At 40.1% G+C, this 21,428-nt stretch overlaps 1 protein-coding gene across 4 annotated transcripts in view; it reads right to left on the bottom strand.

Annotated features, from left to right (window-relative positions):
- Positions 1-21,428, bottom strand: part of LOC107225916 (TWiK family of potassium channels protein 18-like) — a 261,304-nt gene that overhangs the window by 7,631 nt on the left and 232,245 nt on the right. The window lies entirely within an intron of this gene.

Genomic DNA, 21,428 nt, shown 5'->3' with positions numbered 1-21,428 from the left:
TCAAACGTTTATTAGCGTGGAGAATAATGCTGACCAAACACCACCACTTTAAGAGTAATTTATTCTCTAATTGATATTGTTTTCTTAATTGCTTGCGACATGTGGCACGCTATCTTCAATGACTTATAACTAATCTCCATTCTGTCAATGTTTTTTCCTTTAGCCTGTTGCAGAGGAGCAGATAAATACCTTAGTATATTCGCCATCGGATAATTGAATCAGAAAGCTGGGCTTGTTGCATTTTCATCAAGTTCGTGCTCGCCGAAACGATGAAAAATACCTTGCCAATTGTAAAATAGTAAAACGCTTATCAGTATAATCGAAATTGAATTGTAATTGAATGTCAGCTGTAGCATAACAAGTGCGACGTGATTTGTTGGGATCAAATTGCTCTCAACACGGATGGATAAATCACGGAACCCGGGTTTATGGGAATTCAATTCACTTGATCAGAAAGCCAATTATGGGTCATTCTGCATGTAACTAACAGTCACGCAATACATCAATGCTAGCTGCAAATCACCTTCAATTAATCAATGTTAGTATCTACGGCTGCAGCTAATCTCTTCCTATTCTCGAACTTGGTACCGGCTCACCCTGTATAGATATTATACCAAATGATGTTGAAAATTGGTGTTTTCCTGAAACCTCACTGTCTTAAGCGTTTCCTAGTGAATATTTTAATTAGTTCCACAACTGGCATGGAAGCATTCAGAGCAAAATTTTCCACCCAATTTACAATCCGATGATTGATTATCCAATTATGCCACTTACTTTCAAAAAGAAGTTTAAGTGATAAGAAAAAGTATAAAAAATTTGTTGCTACTCAATATCGAACGTGTTTTCCAATTAAACTTCTCTAGATCATCGAACAATTGTCAGTCAACAATTTGCGTGAATTGACAATAACTGAAATCATGATTGCAAACTTCGATCATTCTAAACAGGTTAATTCATTCTAAATTGGTTAAGCGACACTATGTGGATAGTTAAAATTTCTGTTAATCAGAAAATTTCGTCGGTTCACTGACGAGGCATCTTAAACTCCGTGTCAATGGAGCCTTTTGACTGCTGCTTTCGAATAAGCGACCATGCGGATAATTCGGAGAGCATTAAACTCGGTGTGACGCCTATTCAAAGGTGCGATTCCTGAATCGTACACGGTACTGTTAGGCACATGTGCATTGGGCGGGACTATCGAGTAGTAAAACTTAATTATTGGTTGGCAGTAACACGGCTATGCCGAGGCAGTTATCATCCGTCCTGCTCGTATACGTCGCTATTCAATTCTCAACATGTGATCCCGAGCCATTTAATGCCTAGGCTCCGGTGATTACCGACTCCTATAAAATCCAAGAGATGCTCGCTTATCGCCTCAGTCTGCGCTGGCGAATCTGCCTCCGCAGACTTGACTTGGTCACTCGAGGCGGCCACAGACGAACTGTTGTGCGAATCTGATCAACATCTGGCAGACATGTTCACCTACCGAACACCGTATTCTGGACTGGCCACGGTCCTGGCGATTTCTCTCATATTTATCAACAGCTCTTTTGCATCATTTTCGACTGCGTCTAATGGCCATTCGGTAAACGCGACCGTGAGTATCATCGATTAATTTGAGAATCAATTATGTCGTTACAGTGAGTTGTTGAAATCGAAGTGACTTACAGATGTGCGCACATCCGGTGGCTGCGAAGTTTTGTCGTTCCGCAATTCGAACTTGTGTCAGATCCTTAGATTGAGATTTGAAATAATTTTTGTTTCGCTTCGTGATTCGGTTACCCCGGATTTCAACTATTTACTGGATGAACAATGCTTTCCATGGCTCTTGATTATTTGGTAGTAATGTATGTCTCTCGACAATGAAACTTGACGGACTAGTACGTGTGAAAACTATATAGCAATCCTACAAATCTGCGTAGAGTTTGGACCACGAACTATTCAAGCTACCATCGATTACGTTTGTCGATTATCTGTAACCTGATGAAATTTTACGGTTTCTGCGGCACGTAGCAATTACTGTTTGAATTACCTCCGGTGATGATAAGTAGTTGCGAATTTCTGTCAGCTTGCAATGCAGTTTCGAGTCAATTGTCAATAAGTTTTTCACTGATCCTGGTATGCGGCACTGACTGTATAAAAGAACGAAAATAATGAAGAAAAGAAAGATACGAATTATGAGTTGATATTTCAGGTTCCTCTGAGATCATCCCACAAGTTGCCAAGTCTGACATTCCGCGGAATTGAAGGAAGTGAAAATGCCAGACACTTGACTATGAGAAGGCAGGCATTTCCTAATCAGAGAAGAAATCAACAAGTGCTCAATGGCACAAAATACGTTTCGCGACAAATGCCATTTTCCACCCGTCGAACAGATAATTACAAGGTGAAGCATGCGACAAACATAAACAATGAGCAGGCCAACAATGTGAACGCTTACAGTTACGTTGAGACCTCAATTACCCATCTAGATAACACGGGTTATCAAACACCTGGAATCTATAACCAACTGGTCCAGCCTTCATCTTCCATGGCCAACCTTGAGATAAAATTGTACGGCAGCGTTTTATTCCGAATCAACATGAACAGAGTATTTGGTCACATATTGGCAGTCGAAAAGAATCTACTAACAGTTAACCAGCACGCGTCGTTGGATCTGATTATGAAAACCTTGGCACTGAAGCAGGCTTACGTATTCGACGTTTTGAAAATTTTCAAGCAATTACAGCGCAGCGACAGAAAGGCTCAATTCAGAATGGTATTGGTGGCCTTGGCGTATAATGTATCGCCGTATGTTTACTGTGCTTGCAAATATTGGGTGGATGAAATCGACGGTGATCGAGTCGACATCTATCAGCTTACCGCTGGCATTAAGGAGCCTTCCATATTTTTGGCGGGTATAGAAGCGAGCGTTATTGAAACCTGCGCTTCTACGGACGCCATTGTAGAGCAGAATCCGTTCGGCAAAATGTCAGTGGATGTCAAACAGTCGCTCGGTCCGATATTCGTAAGTATTTTTCACAAACTGAAGACTCGCGAAGTGACATTGTCGCAGAGGATATTTGGGGCGATTCTGATGAATCTGCCACTGGGTTATTTGGATCCTGCCCTCGAAGAATACGTCGAATACATTTGGATCGCAGCGCAACAGAATTCGATTCAACATTGGAACGACGTTGCATCCAAAGTTCAATATGACAGCCCAGTCGAACTCGTACTTTCGGTCACCAAGTACTTGTTGCGCCACGGCGATACGTCAAGTGATCTTAAACGGCCTCTCAGATACTTGTTACTACATTTGAGGAGAGCCTCAACCACCTACCCGGAAGAATACTCCGCGGATATGCAAGTACTTTTCAACAATGACGGAGATTTGAGAAAACTTTTTTGGATGATTCAGGATGATGTGATCATTCCCGAACTGATCGAGCTGAGAGACCTCCTGATTGAATATACGAAGAACGTAAACATTTCCAATATGGTAGAGGGAATGAGCAAACACATTTATCGCAAACCTGTCGACTTGCTAATCGCTATCTTGGTGAGAATACAAGGACGAATTCAGAGAGAAGACATCAAGGACTTGATTACGAAGTTACTGTCAATTTTGACTGTTGAAAAAGAACTTTATCCGCTGTCGTTAACCGTACCAGCAAATGTTGACTTACTTATACTCCTCAATTTCCTATACGTACCGAACAACAGCCCCGAGATTTCTGCTCTGGGTAAAAAAATCCAAGATTATCTGGAACAAAATTTGGAACTTTTGGAGGATCTGTCTCGGCTCATTTCCAAGGTGGATAAAACGATGTGTCATCGTCCGGTACAATGCCTGGTGTATGTTCTTGTTGAGATCATTCACCCTAGTACGGTGCAGCGGCTTCGAGTACCTTCCACCTTGATATTGATGATCAAAAAGCTGCTGTTTGTAATCAGGGATACAGTTAGCAGCGACAACGAGAACAATGTCTATGACGTGTTGTCATTCGAAGTGTTTATAATTATACATATCCTGACTGGTGTTGACCTTGAATGGAACAGTGAGGAACCTGACCTCGAGAAACTAGGAATAAGTATCCCACCCGATTACGTAGACGAGTCAGAGAATTTTACGCAGCAGATTATACCATCTATTAGACCGCCAATCGAATTGGAGCTACCAGATTTTGGTCCAAAACCAGAATTTGATCCACATCCAGATTTTAGTCCAAAACCAGATTTTGATCCACATCCAGATTTTAGTCCAAAACCAGATTTTGATCCACATCCAGATTCTAGTCCAAAACCAGATTTTGATCCACATCCAGATACTGGTCCAAATCCAGATTTTGACCCATATCCAGATTCTGGTCCAAAACCAGATTTTGATCCAACGCTGAAACCTTTTGATGCAACGGACGAGTTGCCTGAAGAGCTTGCACACGTACCGATTCTTCCGCCGAACATCGACTTCGAAACACCGTTCTGCGTGATCTTTCCGAAAGGTGACGCACCGCCTTACATATCGCCCAACGAACCCAGTGACAAAAATGATACGGGAATTGTCCTAGAGTTTCCTCCGATAACCGTTCTTCTACAAAATTTCGATCCAAATACAAATTTCCACCCCAACGAGCTACCAGAAGTACCGAACATATCCAAGCCTCTGCAGCTTATGTTCGGAATCAATTACGTCAAGGCAATTTTAGGAAAAGTCGACAAGGCAAAGTACCCGACTGTGATATCGCTGTTGTATGATTTACTGAACCACGCATTGACCGACTGGAAGGTGATGACGAATCCAAAATTGGTTTCAACCATTAAGGCATATCTGAAAGCTATAGATTACCTTAGCGCCACGGCATTGTTAACCATTGTCGTAAAGTATCGAAAAATAACGTCAGATGTACTTTACATTACTTTCAATCCCGAAAATCCCAAGGACAATAACGTGGATTCTAGACCACCGCAGAAAACGCCGACTGGGTTTATGGTGCTTCCAGTTTACCATCCCAAATATTTGCTGCAGCACGTGGATCCAGTTGATCCCTATGGCACACTGATACCGAAATTTGAGAAAGGCGAAGATAATCCGATTGAGGAGCTGATAAATGATGGTTCGCTTCAAGAAATTTTGGGTCCCCAGTTCAATCCTCTTTCAAGTCCCAACAAGGCTACTCTGTTAGTGGTAGTTTTGCATAAACTGATAGAATCGAATCGCGTGAAGTTTAAGCCTCGGCTGTTAAAAAAACTGACTGCATATTTACTGAGTATCAAAACCGTGGCAATGTTTACGAAGATGTCAGATGATTACACTTATCATCTAGTCGAATTGCAACCGGATCCAGGAATCAACTGGCAGCCGGAGACAATCAGCCTAATTGTGGCTCTTCCACCAGGTCGTAATCAGGATGAACTTAACAAGTTGTGGATCATCAAAGCGTTTTTGGCGATACCGAATTTAATCGATCTCCTGGAAATTGGTACAGTACCATATTCAATCACTCGCGGTGAGCTATTGAAGATGATATTTAAAGCCGCAATTTGGGGCAACAAAATAAGTTTGGACGACGAGACTTTGGACGCACTTAAATACTACGAAAATAAAATCATGACGAATGGTTTCGGCGCGTTGCCAGTCGGTTGGGTCTGGATGGAAATGATCATCATCAGCGAGGAAATTCCTCTTGGAGAAATAATCGAGGCATTATTAGATTACAACAATTTGCCTTTCGACGTACCCCATGCTTATAATGATGTAATTAAATACTTGCTTGAGAATCCATATCTTCTTCAAAGTGACGATGATTTTGCTTTCGAACAATATCATACGAAAGGATCGTTTCTTAAAGGGTTGTTCACACACTTCTTGCGTGTGCCCGACTTGGACCCTAATTTCAAATCACAAGTGAGAAGATTAATTCCGTACATAAAGCAGACCGGTCCTGGATCAGAACGGATGAATTACGCCACGAATGATAGGTAACCAATTAGAACATCGATGGAAATTGATGTTCTGCAATGTTTTTAAACTGTTATCAAAGCCCTGTAGTGGTTAAGAAAAATACAATGTTTTGTACGATCGGCTGCTCATTGTACCTTTTGCACTGTAATAAAAATTGCGATTCAATTGATACGAGTATTTAGCTATAATATATACCGTATGATTTACCTCAATAAAAATTCTTTCACGATTCTAATTTTCATTTTGAAATTTATGAAACAAATTATCGATCATTAATCTATTCGAGATTACTAGAAAAATTCTTTAATCGCTCGTAAATTTGGTAAGCTTTTACAAGCTGTGCATTTATTACCATTGATATTTCGCCATTTTACAAAGTAGCGAGTGTTTTTTATTTGAATTGACGATTCAGGTTTTGTTTGGTTGACACTTACGACAATATTTTATCTCGCTTCATTCACCGCTCAGTTCGACGTTACTAGTATTATGTGGCTACGAACGCCACGAAATTATCGTTATTTGTAAAATTAATATTATTACTATCTGATATGTTAATTATCCAGTTAATCTGAAATTTAATGATTTTTTTCATGCGATCATAGAGACAGCGAAAATTAAATAAACGGATTGGATTTTTCTTCATCCAAGGTCAGCAGAAAATGAGAACAAAGTGAAAAGTCTTGAGCTTTGTACCTGCGTAAAAATAAAGTGTACAGATCCTCACAATTCTAACCGTTCTCCAAATCCATGTTGTTCAAGTTTTCAACAGTAGAGGTAAAAGTTATGGCCTTGAGCAATTACCATTAATATCTTCAGTTAGCGCGGTGCAAACTTTTAACGTTCCTTACTAGCTGCTCTAATCGTTAGCCTCGAAAGTTAAGAGTATAGCGGCCGTAAGCGGAAAAACTCTTTCACTTCAATCGCAAGCTCAAGAACGGAAAACTGATGATGTGAAAGCGTACGCGCTTCGCTGTTAGACTGCAAGATCTGAATATGAATTTGATCGCTGTGTTTACTAACGGTTTCAAGCTTCTCGTGTAATATTTCGTTTAATTGTTGGCTCTGCATATTAGTTTCCAAACTCGCTGTATGTGTCAGGCCCCATTTATGTGAGCGTGGATATTTCGCAGTAGATAGTCAGGGTGCACTTTGTCGCAGACACTTTCCACCAACTTCGGAGACTTGCACAATGCCAGCCACTCAGGTTAGAAACTCCATTCGCTAACTAGAGAGAGAGCGAGGAGAATAGGGCAAGCAGGATTAACTACAAGCTTATAGCCGTGGAGGTGAGAGTACGAGTTATGCTTTCACACAAATCGGATAGGATTAAACACGCATCACGTGTACACAGATTCTTTTCTAAATTCTTAAAACAATGGTTGCAATTTGATTCGAACTAATCGAAACATTCACCACGGCTAATCATTGGAATTTGATGTCATTTTGACCGCAGTTTGCAGGTCAGCATTTTCTCGATTGGCTTTGCTTACTTTTATACAGACTATTTATATATTAACCGTCGTGTCAAACTGTGGAAAATTATCACATCCGGGTCAGTTTAGAACAGCATACGAAGAGTTAAAGCGCAATGTAAATTATCCGAGTAACGAAAGCAAACTGCTGCCTGCAGTATTTAAAAAGCGGAAAAATAAGTTGAGCAAACTTTTGCGTATAATCAGCTTCGTCTGCGGTTGAAATAAATGCGGAAATGAAAATAGCGGTACGTAGGTTCGTCGAGCTGATTTCTGGTACGGTGGGATGGGAGGGTGGTTGAAACTACAAAGCCGGAAGATAAACATTGGCCAGTTATTCCCTGGTGTACGGTTCAGTTGCCGTGAAAAGAGGCAATGAAAAGAAATAGCGAGATGCCGACATTATTCGCGGCGGGTGACCACGGTCCATGTGCATTTCAGTGCGGAGGAAATCTTGCGGAAAACGAGGAAAAATTATCCGGAAAGCATCGTTAGCGTTCCTCAAGGAAACGCGATGCGCAGCGTGCTTGCACTATTCGGCAAGTGTAACGATACGAGGCTGCAGTAATCGTGAAACGGTGTTAGGCAGGCTTGAAAATAATAGAAATCGACAGTGGAAATGCAGAGCAAACAATTGCGGCGACGAGAATTGCGACAGACGCGCCGATGGCAATCAGGAAAGTGCTGCGCTTTTGTGTATATACGGTGCAGATGCCGTCCCGAGGCTGAAGAGCTTGCGGAGTGCCGGAGTTCTCGAACCTGGCTCAGGTCAAACGGAGAATTTCTAATTTCGGAGAAGCTCCGTGCCATGTGCGGAGGACTTGAACTTACTACACTCACACGCGCCGATCGTTTATCGATTTTGGCTGATCTGCAGCAGGGAAAGAATCGCTGCCGTTCATGATTAATATACGCAAACGTAGGAATGTTGTGTACCTAGTAGTGAGATCCGCTCGCTAGAAGAACACTTCGGAGATAATTAAACCTGGAGGTACTGGGCTGAAAGATTGCTTTGATAATGCTGGACCGTTTGTATAACCTGCAGGCACCTAATGAAAACGGCGGAATTATATTTTTAATAAATATAGATGATCCAATTACGGCACACGGCATGCATAAAATTATTCTACTGATTCAATAAAGCGCTGCAAGCAGTCGTAAGCCTAGCTTTGATCATCTCCCCTGCTGCATCTCTCCAGGCAGTAAACATCAAGGGCGCGCTTATTAGCCTCTCTGCGATTATTGTTCTGAGTTGCGATGCCGTATCATCCACCGCATGGATCTTTGAAATAGGGCTAGATTAATACGGAATATGAAAAGCAATCCATCGACTTCAAAATTCCATACTGTGTACACTGATAGAAATTTTTATTTCCGATTACCGCTCGGTCCTTAACTATTTTCATTTTTTACCACAATCGGAAAATATAGTTATAGGTACAAAATGAAAATTAATTTTCTAGCTGTTACCGGAAAGTCTAGTAATCCGTTACTATTTTTTTTCATTATCATCACTGTTACTATACTTTCTTGTAACTGTTGCGAAAATTTAATGCTTGTGCAACAATAAATTGACGTTAAGCCTTATTTAACTAAACAAGCAGAGTAAACCGAAGAAACTGATTTTGCGTTGCAATTACTAAAAAGGATCGACAATAGCGCAAAATGGTTATGCGTACCTCGTTTTCGTACTCCAACAATATTTAAACAGTTTTCTTTTAACGATACCCTTTTATTACATTTTTCTAGTTACTATAACAAATGAAATTCTTCTCAGTGTAATAATGAATACAGTGAGATATAATAATCGCGAGGTGTATGACTCGTCGTAAAGTTGAAGTATAACGATGCGCCCAGAGGCGATACGAGCAGACTCGAACGTTCAAACAACGCTCGGTTCAAGAAAGTATGCGAGCATGACCTGCAGGTATGTAGATTGTGTAAGATTCAGTTGCAGAATTTCTCGGCGGGAGTTTTGAAGCGTAAGTACGTTCTGTGGAAATAATATTCATGGGGAATTCCATGCAAGCTCAACCAACGTCTGACCCTCACCATTTCTGATATTATTTGAAAATTTTTCTGCAATTGTCCCCACTCTGAAACAGTACCCTGAATTTTTTCAGATCCTTTATTCAACTGCTCAATTATTTGCAAAAATATTTAAAACGATCTTGAAAAGGACCTTCTTTAAAATTCTCAAAAAATTCGAATCGCTGAAAAACTTTTGAAGAATATGAAAAATGGTGAGGGTCAGACGTTGGTTGGGTTTGCATGGAATTCCCCGTATAATAATGCATATACGTTAGTTTCTTTGGAAGCGAAACAGTTCTCTTGAACCACGATGATCACCTACATGTCAACTGTGGATATTATACGTCGCACGCCTTACCTGTTATGGGTTCGTGGTTCACTCTGATGAAAAACCGTCGGTTGGACGCAATTCTGAAGTTTCAATTTTTGTTCATAAATAATGAGTGAATTACGCGGTCACGTAAAGTGCCATGGACTCAGGGACCAAAAGAGCGATCGATCGGAAGCGGAGCGATTTAATATTTATTCCTGGGGGATGAGGGATCAAAGATTCCTCCCTAAAATTATCTAATTTTCGTCGCTGCTGCGTGGTTGTACATCATCAATCGGGCGCCCAGAACCTGGTTGAAAACTTAATTAATTAATTTTCGTTCCAATGTGTTCCAATTTCATCCTGCAGAGCAGCTTCGCCTATCCGGAAAAAATCTCGTTTCCGGCTTAATGCAGCGAAGGGAGGAAAATCTGTCGGAGCGTGAATCTTTCTGATGATCAGAAGGTATAACCATCTGCGTTAGCATTCCTGATATTCCTCGGGGACTTTGAAGGGTGATGAAAATTTACGGAAGAAATAGACTCGAGGGTAACGTAAAGGCGCGTGTTACTTGATAAAAAAATATTTCCCAGAATACTGTACAAAAGGAACCGCCGACCCTCGCAAACCTGTAAAGATCAATTCAAATACCTTCCGTATTTCCTCGCTATTTCGTGTTTTCCAGGCATGCAATAGTGATGATTTACTCTCCCTTCCCCCGATGTTCCAACCCTTCCTCAGACTCCGTTTCCTTCTCAATTTGTGCAGAAGACTTTCGAATGTTACCGTCGTTTGTACACTTCCAGTGAAATCATGTTGGACAGGAATTTCCATTTTTTTGCACTACCTCATGATTGGCAGAACCCATTCAATTCCAAATATCACACAACATCGACTTTCTTCAATTCGAAACCTCCTCAAATAAGCGTCCAATATTTCTCCTCACCTTCGGTGGCTTGAAAAATAGTAGATTTTATACCAAGGAGGCAAAGTGGATCTTTTTACTCAGTCTGAAAACTCGAAGAGCGTAGAACACAGGGTAATCGATGAGGGTGCGGGATACTTTCAATTAACGACGAGTGGCAGAAAATAGAGCCAAGCGAAGCATCCTGAGTCTTCAGAGCTGAGTCGTTAATGCTTCGTCAACCCTTATAATGCAGGCTTATCCTTGGCAGGCCTAACCAAACTTACAGCTGCCCTCCACTACGTATCCGAGATTCAGGATTTGGTATAGCCGAACATCCAGGTTCTATCCCGGCGGTCCTACATCCAACTATCAACAAGCCGCGGGAAAGAACCGGATTACCCCTTCGTGTAGGGCTGAGAGTTTCCCCGCGAAGGAATCAGCAGCGTGGGACGCAACCGGAAGAGCAGACGGTGATGATATTGGGCGTCGGGAATTTAGTTGGTAAAATTAAGAAATTTAGATACACGAGTTTGTGGTTTCATCGCGCTTAACGCTAAGAATAATGCTTGTCGTTATATGGCACGCATTTTTATCTCATTCATATATATATATATATATATATATTATATATGTAAATATGCTTGAACCCTTTTTCATTGTGGTCTTGAAGTGCAGTATTAAGGATGCATGGGACGTACGGTCAGATTAAAAACGTGTTGAAACAAAACCGGGATAAAAGACTGATTTATAAAATGTCACTCACGTTAAACTAGTTATATGTATCTAAAACTGTTCAAATATGCATGCAAAATTTTAAATCTCGAATTTCAAATGTAAAAACTTCAGGGAAACAATATTGCTGTATTACTTCCCACGGAAAATCCCACATTGCTTGTACAATTTTGACAGGAAATAGCTTTAATATAGAGGTTAGTTCGTAATAATATACTTATTGCTAAGTCACAAATCTATCATCTGTAAATTATGTTCATTTTTTACATGTTTGATGTTATTTACTGACTGACGAGCTTAATAAAAAATCTGTCTCAGACTATTAATATTATGATATTTATTTATGAATAAAATAAGCTTTATTGTTTATAAAAACATTTGAATTTAAAATCTCGCACATAAACATTGCTCTCTAGATCATAGATTACTTTTTACTGATATTTTGAGTTCACGATGTTCAATTACACTTTTTGAAACTCAACTTTGTCATGTTTTTGTTTCGAAACATATTTTACAGCTGATTCTGCGTCTCATACATCCTTCAAGAAAAGTTAAAGCGGATGAATCATTTTTGTAATCCATAATTCATTGAAATTATATTACAGTCGTGGTTACTGCAAAAGTACGGATGAATTTGAAGATATTGAAAATTTTCTAAAGTTTTGATGTCGGTCGTTTTCATTCGAGTTTTAACGTGTTCCAGGGGGAATTGAACATAAATCTTGGACAGTTCTGATTCACTGAAGCATAAATTAAGACAAGAATAGAATACTACCTAATATAAAAACGGTGAAGGATGACTGAAGGAGGTGAGAGATAACGCAACTCAGGAATCTTTCGTTTCGAACCCGCGTGAAAAACATATTGCGAATCTATGAAGTCGGCGCGTAAAAAGATGGCGCGACACGGGTGAAATTTGTCGAGTGGAGCATTATCGCCGCGTATCCAAAGTGATTTATAGCGAAGGGGGAGAGAAAATCGCGGGGGTCGTGCGATTACAGCGTTGTTTTGATCGAGAGGCATGAACCGTGATCTGTTTGCAAAGTCAACTTAGTTGCATTTCAGCTCACGGCTAGCGATCAAGCTGAAAGTGGGCATCTAGTTTGGTTCATTGTCAACGAAACGTTGGAAATTCTGGACGTGAAAGAATAAGTATTGCTCCAATCGACGTCCGTCGATCAGTGAAGATTTATCGAACGGGCTTTTGTTCGCCAAAAATCAATGCAGGTGACACAGTTCGCATCCTAATTCGCAGCTCAACTAGTGTTTTTTTGCCCTAGGTTGAAAAACAAGACGGGATTTCACTTACGATTAGCAAAAACGAGAACTTGAGCACCGTAAAATTTGCTGTTCAGTTTGTGTCCTGGTTTTTGATGTCTTGTGAAGGGTGATCAGAAAAGGCGTGCTCACAGAGACACCAAAATCATCAACGTGTCATCAATCATGACTTGTCGTTTCTGAAGAATTTAATCACGCTTTTTTATTATGTTTTTTTATTTTACTCATTCTTAGTAACACGCGCACTTGTCATAATACAGATACTCATAGATAAAATGAGAAAATTTTGCAATGGCAACGATTTCCATTGCAGCTTATGGGGTTCTACAAATATTGATAACGTACCATAATCTGTCAAACCAGGATGCTTTATTTCTGGTAAAAATCATGGGGTCGAATTTGAATTTGAAATTCAGAAATGCAAACTATTCGACTAGTTGGATTCACTGTTTTGAATTGCAACTTCAATCGCGTAATCAGTTCTCAAAAACCCCGATGGTACTGAATCGAGTAAGCGAATTTCTGATATTTCACCATTTTGGTTTCGCATTTTTTCTAAAAAATTCCCACCCTCGAGCGAACACGGCATGCTTTGTTGACCAGAATAATGCCTTGCGAAGTCAAATTGGATTAGCGGAGTCGCGGAAAATTCACGTCACGTAGATCGGTTCCTTAATTCCCCCTTTTCAATGACAACGTTCACCATACGTAGGTACGATCCGGCTGATCGGTTGTTCAGATTGCGGGTTCTAAAGGGACTATTTTCCGAGCGTGCACTGCGACCCGATGGGCCCTAAAGATTCGTTTCCGGTGTCGCGAAAGCTGTTCTTATTTTTATTTTTTCCCCCAATGCAGCGAGGCTCCATTCGTATCTACAGTTGAAGTGTGTCAGTTTCTACGTTTTTTTTTTCTTTCTTTCTCTGTTATTCAGCACGTCGAGAATACAGAAACCGACTGATCAGCGATTCGCAACACGGGTGGAAATATGAAACGACGAAGCCCGCGTGTTTGACGAATTAGTATCGAGTTGAAAACGGGATGAAAAATAGAAGGATGGAAACAGGAGGAGGAGAAAAAGTTGTGGGCGTAAAAAAATAAGCCTCTTTTTCTGCGGGTTTTGCGAATCTACATTATAGATAGATATATATTCGGTACTGGCGTGCGAGCGAAAAATGATGCGGAAAATTCGCGGTGAAAGCGTCGATTCGGAATACGAGATATGCACTGTCAGAATGAAAGCCTTCCTGTTTGCACCGCACAGATCGTGAACCGCGTGTAGATATAATATAACATAGGTTATACCCGAGAGATTCCTTTCTCGCTTCTGTGACAATTTGTCCAGAGCTGAGAGTAAATCGCGCGACTAACTCTTTGTCCTCGGTGGAGGCGCGAGAGGTAAAAAATCGCCGTGTTTTATGGAGCAGACGAAGCGTGGTTAGTCCAAGTGTCTTAGAAAGGAAAAAGAAAAGGAACTAGAAAAATAAAAATAACCAAAAAAAAAAAAAAACAAACCATAAGGATAAGGAAGAGGACACGGAGTGGTGTAAGGCTACAGGTCCTGAAGGTAAAGCGAAGGTATGAGAAATAAGGTGAGGAGGAGGTGAAACCTGATGTATGAGACACCCGGTGCTGTTGCTGCTTCCTTGTCGTCAGCGAAATGCTCCCATAAAGTACATCCGGATCGCAGTAGCTTACTTTGAGCACCTTCTGAGGCGCTTCTATTTTACATCCTGGTCGAGCTTCCGAAGCAGCCGTGTAAAACGATCACCCACTGGATCGGGAAAAGGGGATCGAGGCAAGTTGTCACGTGGTGAATTACTCGTAAAACGGAATAGCCAAAAGGTTATGGCGTGTACTTGGTTGTTGATCAACTGTACGCCGGTAGCTTCATAGAGTTTAAAGAAAAACGTTGAGGTTTTCCTACAAAATTCTCGAGCCTTCACCGCGAGTATTGAAATGTCCGTAAATTGCATTCAAAATTAATTTTTTCTCAGCGTTTCGTGCAGCGTTCCTGACAGTCATGATTGCCCGTAAAATGTTACGTGGTATACCGAACTTGTTTTTAATAGAAACATCTATGCCTCATTTTTTGTAAGGAGCCTCTGAATCTTTGATTTTTCCTTTACTTATGACCCTTTTTCTTTTTCTGATTTTCTTTTTTTCTTATGAAAACTCGCATCCGCATTCAGCGACCAAAACTGCAAGCCGACACTTGAAACTTTCTATTAGAATCTATAACTTTTCCTGAAAAGCTCAAAAATCTTCAGACTATTGCTTGGCTAGATTTTATTCTCGCTCAAAGAAGCTTCTCTCTATTATACTTGTCTTTTCCAAGAACCATAATATTTAAACGATTCTGACGCCAATCCCCGAGACTATTATTTCTCCGACCAGAACTTCCAGCCTTCAACTCAATTAATCCTGATATTTTAAACCAATAGTCCATTCCATTAACGCAACCAGTCACCAGAAGTTAACGATTTCCTACTTCTACTCAAAATCTCACTGCCGCCAGCAAACAAAATTTTACTCTGTTTTCAAGTCGGTCTCGTAAAAAGAACTCAACTCAAAACACGAACATCCAAACAAACAACAAGCAACAAACTTTCTTCAACATCAAGATTACAACAGTTTACAATTAAATCTAATTATTTTTCACATCTATTCGAACACATTTAAACGTTAATAATACTGTCGTGAATACATGAAAGCATTGTTCAGTCTTTAATATTTTTTCATTTTGCCTCGATAAATGTGTTGTATTTAGTTTCAAGTGTTATTAAAATGCATCGAGTCTTGTTAATACTAACCAACAGTGCAAAATCAAAACTTACCAACTTATTTTAACCTTTCGCAACATGTAGAACGCTCTGTTCCAACGAAATTTCCGGACTCTTTGATTCATTATCAGAAGTAAATTCCGGGATTTTCCTCGAAGTTCCCTTGAAAGCATTTTGAAAAATCTGTTAGTTGGAACTTCGTAGATTTATTCAGAAGGAAGGAAGAAGGAAGCAGAAAGCTTCAACGAAATTTCGCCAGTAATAAGGATTGCTCGGGAAGATCCAATATTCTTCAAGGCAAATCAGAGATTGGATAACTTTTTTGTGTAACGAAGAAATAAAAAAAAAAAAAATCCAGAGTTTTCCTGAAAGTCTCTCAAGTTATTTCTTGTCTTGTGTTGGATTTCTTCAAACAGCGTTACACCTTCTAATTATCTTCCAGAAAGTTTGGAAATTGTGACATCACAGTGATTCAACTGACCGTGTCATTGAATTTTCAAATTTAACTTATTTGAACAAATTGAAAAAAAATGTGGAGTTGAGTCTACAACTATTCTATACACAAAAGTAACCAAACGGACCTCAAACGGTTTTTAGTTGCATAACAACTATTTTGAATTAAGCAAACTAGAATTTTCGTTCATTTGATAAGTTGATAATTTTTTTCAATGTACGCACTGATACCTCGTCATCTCCACGATGCGATTTTATGACGTCCCGATGTTAACGAAGGTTTCTAAAAAACGGGATACCGAAATTTTTCACACTCATCCTTTGAATCCGAAGTTCTGTTAATTTCAAATTCTTCACGGATCCCGAAGACTCGTTTATAGAATGAGAAGTACTGAAATTTTTACCGAGATCAATACCATTCTCAAATCGTCGCAGATGCAGACTATGCGTAAAAATGGAAAAGAAAAGAGCTTAGGTGTAACACACGACAAGTCGAAGAGGCGTTGAAGCGCCGGAATGAAATATCCGCGAGTAAGAATAATGGCGGCAACCGGTAAGAGAACAATTAAAAATCCCCGGGTGAAATATATTATACGCCTTATACATGTATATACCGTAGGAACAAACGGGGTGGAATGTTTACCGATGCCGGGAATACGTACGGCCAAGTCGCCCGTCTTGAACTTGTTTGCCCTCGGCGCTCGAGAGAAGCACCTATTAGTAGTAATTACAGGTGCAATAAGTCTCTGCCCGATGCCCTCACCTTGGAGGACTGCAGGTTAGCTCCACCCCTCGAAACCGGAGAGTGATATAGAACCGACTCCGAATTAAACTCCCTCCTCCGCCAAATGAGACTCGAGTAACGGGAGAACGGAGTCGTGCAAAAAGTCGCGTGTTATTGCTCCTCCTGCGGTAATCACGTTGGTATACTATTTCATCTATTTCGTCTATTTTCCCGAGGATGCAACGCCGTGTGTGTGGAAAAGGTGCGGAGACTGATACTCGTACCTGGAAGTTTTCACACCAACGAAATTCAGGCAAAGAAATATACCGTTCTTGGACAAAAATACATTCGTGTGAAGCACGGAACGTACCAGCCGGAAGAGAGATTACGAACACGCAATATCGTGTACCGATTTTTACTGTCTATCAGCTGTCGGACATTTTGTATTCAAAGAAAATTCAAAGACGTAGTTCAGATTTCAAGAAGAAAAATTCTTATTCGTTATTAGCTAATTCTTCGGAGTCTCGGTAAAACCTGTAAGAGTACTTCGTTCTCATATCGATTCACTTTCGACGCAAGAAAAAAGGATAGGTAGCTGGTTCGCCGATTTTTACGTTCAACCAAAGCCGATTATCAAAGAAAAACAGAAAAACGAGAGATGAGAAGAAACATCCACGATCCTTTTCACGGGATAAAGCAGCCGTCTTTGGTCCTGCAGGGAGATCTTAGGAGGCGGTTTACGATTTCAAGGGAACTCGAAAAGTTAAAGGGGAGAGAAAGATAAGGCGAATAGTATAAATTCGGAGAGAGCTGGTGTTATTTCACTCCGGTATTACATCTCGACTGTTCGAAATAATGCGTAATGATCTGCCGGTCGGAATTGCCTGGAAGCTTTAAAAAAAATTAAATTTCTCGAAAACGTTTCGACGATAATACGTGATTTTTATAAAAGTGTAGCTAGTTCCTGCAGACCAAAGGTCGAATCGCGAGTTTCTTTGCCCCGTCGAAGGTGGGTGAAAAATCTTTTGGGGATTTGTGTGATTTGGCGTGCCGGAGCAGGGGAAATTTTCTACCCTCAACATAATTAACACGACCGTCAAGAGCGCCTCGTTCCACTCCCTGCCAGACGCAGCCATCCAATTGTCTTCATGAAATAATAAAACCAACCTCCCCCGCACGCCTCCGTTCCGCTTTCCTAATTTCACAATCCTCATTACACGAGGCTCCTCACGGACCCCGCTGCCTTTTGGGTTGTTAGATTAAATATTGACGACGGTATTCGACATCGCTTATTGCGGATGGTCCCATTCGGCGATTTCAATTAGGCGAAGATCTTTCCCGGAAATAAGAACATCCCTCTTGTCCTTAACGTCACCATTAGAAGCACTGATTTCACGATGAGACAGCTCTTAGATTTGAGTTGGAAATGCTACGCATACCCCGCGCATGAGGATGCCATAGCCCATAACAACAACGACAACAACAACAACAAAATAATTACCAGCGATCAACCTTGTTTTTTCTGAATATTTTTATAATGAATTTATATTGCGTGGCGTCTCGTTTCTTTTAAAAGCCCTCCTTTCAATTCGGCTGTGGGTCAATTATAAGATCTGATTGGAAAACCGTCAAGTTCATAATATTCTGCCTGGATTGTTATTTGATCATTTCTTTGCTCCCAGATTCGGCATTGTGTGTCTTACAATACACGTATAATGAGAATAGTACATCAGATCTGGCAAAGAACCATTAATCGCGTAAGTCCACCCTCTGCGGAACAAACGAACGATCAAGGCACATTCGTCCTGGTAAACGCGCAATTTTTTTTATGCCAAGCATCTGTAATTCTTACGTTGCGAGCATCTGGCTTTTGAGTATAACGTATATGAATTTCGAAAATAACGCAAAAGCCGTTTTTATAGTGTCAAAAGCTTCTGGTTTCAGCGTTAATTGATAGTGAAATTTAGTTTCCAATCAATAATAGAATTATAAACGTTCCTAAATTGAATTAAAACTATGGCTGAATTTACATCTTGTGCTAATGACAGGAAACATAATACGATTTCATAAAGTTTGAAGAGGCATTCGTTGTTCAACCTTTTTACAAAGAAGGCTTTGGCTCTCTATACCTTGTTGAAATTAGCCCAGAAAGCTCACGGGGACGTTTGTTCGTACTTGCAGAAGTGCCGTTTCAAAATGTTATACACCACAGCGGATGAAAACAATGATAAAAAGCGTTTCAGGCACACGTTTGAAAAAAGTTCATATCGAGTTTTCTCAACCCTATTTTCCACCGTCAGACCAGGTTAAAAAGAGAAATTAAGAAGAAACTGAAAAAAGGAAACGCCGCAGAAGGGAAGAATAAGAAAAATACACCGAATTAGTTATTCAATGGCGAGCAGGTTGCCTTACACACGTTGAAAACACCGTGCTCAAGAAGGGTTTGATTATTCATAATTTTGCAACGAACCGCAGAATTCCGAGAAGCAATGAGATTCGCAGATTGCAGAGCCCTTCGCCCCGATCGAAAGAAATTGCTTGCCAGGAGCTGGTAAAGCAATCAGGACAATTACAGATTGAGCTTTTGAGTGGGCTGGGGATTGTGGACAGTAGAGCTTAATGCGTTTTAATCCCCTTTTTCTCGCCGATCCGTGTACAAGCTCATGATCGTCCCTGGCCGACTGAAAGTACCCTCGGCGGCGCCTTTGTGTGCTTTCGATTTTTCATCGATGAGTATTGATGCCGGGGTAAAGAGCGCATTGTGCGAGGGCCGCGTTACTCAGGGGGGAAGCGCGAACAAAGGTGCGTGTGCTTTATGGGGGAGGAACGTTCGCACGTATGCAGATCCCCATGTGTGTGCAGGCATTGGTGCACATATTAATATTACCTTATACCTGAAAGCTGTCATCGCTTTGGCAAACTTCGCTTTGGTTCTATCGATCTACTCAAAAGTTTCGCCTAGCGTTGGTCCTGTGAGAGAGAAAGAGGAAAAAGAAAGAGAGAGAGAGAGAGGGAGATAGCTCACGTCGTTATATGGGTGTACCCAAACTTCCACTTAAGTACTTGGAACACCGGATTTTCAGTCGAATCATTCTTACGTGACAAGATATACGTTACGTTACATCACAGCATTTTCAGCTGCAATTCATCGTCGATAACAGTTTTTTGGACTAATTTTATCTCGCACAGTATTTGTGATTTTTAAGGTTCAATACTTGCGACATTTGTGATGCATGTAATTTATTGTAAATCATAACAATTTCAATTTTTTGTTTGAAATGATGAAAAATTTTCAACACAAACGCGAATAGTTTAGGCGAAGTCTGTCGGAGCCATCGTTTCTTTGATATTTTTTCCCTTTGATTTTTTTTTTTATTGGAAATGTAGTGCAAGTCAAGAAATTTTCGATATCGTTGAATCATTTTATAATCCTTTTATAGATGGTTGTTTTTCCAAAAGTTCGAGTTTTGAGCTTTGAAGATTTTATACGACGTTAACAAGTTACAGGCCAATCGAAAATACTCTTCGCAGCGAAAATCGTCCAAATTGAGAATCTTATATCGTCAAAACGGTGCAAGATCGTTCTAACAATAACAAAATGTAATAAAAAATTAGAAAAATAAACGGATGTAAAAGACCCGCCTAAGACATAGAACTTAACATAATCGAAAACTCTTCACATCACTTTGCACAGTTCTTCTATTTATTCTTGAAGCTCCGAATTTAATCTTGCGTCATCGATAAATTTCTGCCAATGTAATAAGTGAAAATTAGAAATCCACCCCAGGGATCGTGTAGATAGGTTATACTTACCCACAATTTTTTTACTTCTTCTCTCAGACTTGCAACGTATTATACACTGACGTAATTCTTTACTCGTATAGCATGTGCCTGTGCCTGTTGTACATATTTGGCTACGCAGACGAGAAATAGCTCCAGGCTTCGGCATTATTGCTGTTTACACAGATACTATATTTCGTCTAGACCAGTGCTTACAGGCTGCCGCGGTAAAAAGCTGCCGAGAGTGTTGTTGCTCGTTTGGTTGAATAATTAGGCATTAAAGCGTCGCAGTTTTGCTCATGCAAAGTTAAATGGATACCGATATTATCCTCTCTGCATGCTGGCCGAAATAAAGTTACGCCGTAATTTCGTCGCCACGGCATGGCATCGCCCGAAATTCATGAATGAAAAAAATAAAAAATACTTGCGGTAAATGAAAACTAAATATAACTATACACGTCAATTTAATTGGAGTATTTGAAATCATCGAATGGTTGTGTTGAGTACATGAAAATCAAATCCGACAGGGAATCCGTTTGCACGGGGCTTTTAACTCTTTTCAAAAACTTATTTGTAATGATTTGTAACGAACGTGACTGTAATCTTGCCGATAGGTTTGATCAATAGAAAAAACACTGTCAGTCAATTTCAGACTCGCGTATGCTTTACATGTATATTAGGTAAAACTAATTTGTAAGATAATGGTTGCAGAGTTGAAGTAAAGGTAAATGAAAATAGAAAGCGGTGAAAATTCCTGAAACTTGTCCGGACCGGAGTCAAATTTTTATTTAATATCGTTGTTTTAATAATTTGAATCAGACTTTCAATCGACATGAATGAAAAATGGATCAAAATTCATGAAATTGTAGAGTAGGTACATATAAACTTTATACACATAATAAAAGTGGTAAATTTTTTTACATTTCTTAAGCTAAATACTAAGAGAAATAATCATCTCGACATTTCTGCCCTGATTGCCTTTAATACATTCTGAATTTTAAAATTATTCTATAATAG

The sequence above is a fragment of the Neodiprion lecontei genome, chromosome 3, assembly GCF_021901455.1.
Source record: "Neodiprion lecontei isolate iyNeoLeco1 chromosome 3, iyNeoLeco1.1, whole genome shotgun sequence".
In the NCBI taxonomy this organism is placed as follows: domain Eukaryota; kingdom Metazoa; phylum Arthropoda; class Insecta; order Hymenoptera; family Diprionidae; genus Neodiprion; species Neodiprion lecontei.
The sequence above is the reverse complement of the archived record's forward strand: the minus strand, read 5'-3'. Positions and strand labels throughout refer to the sequence as shown.